Below are 1,583 nucleotides of genomic sequence, written 5' to 3'. Positions count from 1 at the left end.
TCTCTTGTAACATTCTTTATTTTAAAGTCTATTTTATCTGATATGAGTATTGCTACTCCAGCTTTCTTTTGATTTCCATTTGCATGGAATATCTTTTTCCATCCCCTCACTTTCAGTCTGTATGTGTCCCTAGGTCTGAAGTGGGTCTCTTGTAGACAGCATATAGATGGGTCTTGTTTTTTTATCCATTCAGCGAGCCTGTGTCTTTTGGTTGGAGCATTTAATCCATTCACGTTTAAGGTACTTATTGATATGTATGTTCCTATGAGCATTTTCTTAATTGTTTTGGGTTTGTTTATGTAGATCCTTTCTTCTCTTGTGTTTCCCACTTAGAGAAGTTCCTTTAGCATTTGTTGTAGAGCTGGTGTGGTGGTGCCGAATTCTCTTAGCTTTTGCTTCTCTGTATAGCTTTTGAGTTCTCTGTCCAGTCTGAATGAGATCCTTGCCAGTTAGAGTACTCTTGGTTATAGGTTCTTACCTTTCATCATTTTAAATATATCATGCTTCTCCCTTCTGGCTTGTAGAGTTTCTGCTGGGAATTCTGCAGTTATCCTTATGGGAGTTCCGTTGTATGTTATTTGTCATTTTTCTTTGTTGCTTTTAATAATTTTTCTTTTTCTTTAATTTTTGTCAATTTGATTACTGTTATGTCAATTTGATTATTGTCTCGGCCTGTTTATCCTTGGGTTTATCCTGCCTGGGACTCTCTGTGCTTCCTGGGCTTCGGTGGCTATTTCCTTTCCACGTTAGGGAAGTTTTTGACTATAATCTCTTCAAATATTTTCTGGGGTCCTTTCTCTCTCTTCTCCTTCTGGGACCCCTATAATGTGAATGTTGGTGCATTTAATGTTGTCCCAGTGGTCTCTTAGGCTGTCTTCATTTCTTTTCATTCTTTTTTCTTTATTCTGTTCTGCGGCAGTGATTTCCACCATTCTGTCTTCTAGGTCACTTATCCTTTCTTCTGCCTCAGTTATTCTGCTATTGATTCCTTCTAGTGTATTTTTCTTTTCAGTTATTGTATTGTTCATCTGTGTTTGTTTGTTCTTTAATTCTTCTAGGTGTTTGGTCTTTAATTCTTCTAGGTCTTTGTTAAGCATTTCTTGTATCTTCTTGATCTTTGCCTCCATTCTTTTTCTGAGGTCCTGGATCATCTTCACTGTCATAATTCTGAATTCTTTTTCTGGAAGGTTGCCTATCTCCACTTCATTTAGTTGTTTTTTGGGGTTTTATCTTGTTCCTTCACCTGGTACATAGCCCTCTGCCTTTTCATCTTGTCTGTCTTTCTGTGAATGTGGTTTTTGTTCCACAGGCTGCAGGATTGTAGTTCTTCTTGCTTCTGCTGTCTGCCCTCTGGTGGATGAGGCTATCTGAGGTTTGTGCAAGCTTCCTGATGGGAGGGACTGGTGGTGGGTAGAGCTGGCTGTGTTCCCTCCCTGTTGGTTGTTTGGCCTGAGGAAACCCAACACTGGAGCCTACCCAGCTCTTTGGTGGGGCTAATGGCAGACTCTGGGAGGACTCATGCCAAGGAGTACTTCCCAGAACTTCTGCCATTGTCCTTGTCCCCGTGGTGAGCCACAGCCACC

This window comes from Delphinus delphis, chromosome 3 (genome assembly GCF_949987515.2).
Source record: "Delphinus delphis chromosome 3, mDelDel1.2, whole genome shotgun sequence".
NCBI classification, from domain to species: Eukaryota; Metazoa; Chordata; class Mammalia; order Artiodactyla; family Delphinidae; genus Delphinus; species Delphinus delphis.
This window is presented reverse-complemented; position numbering follows the sequence as displayed.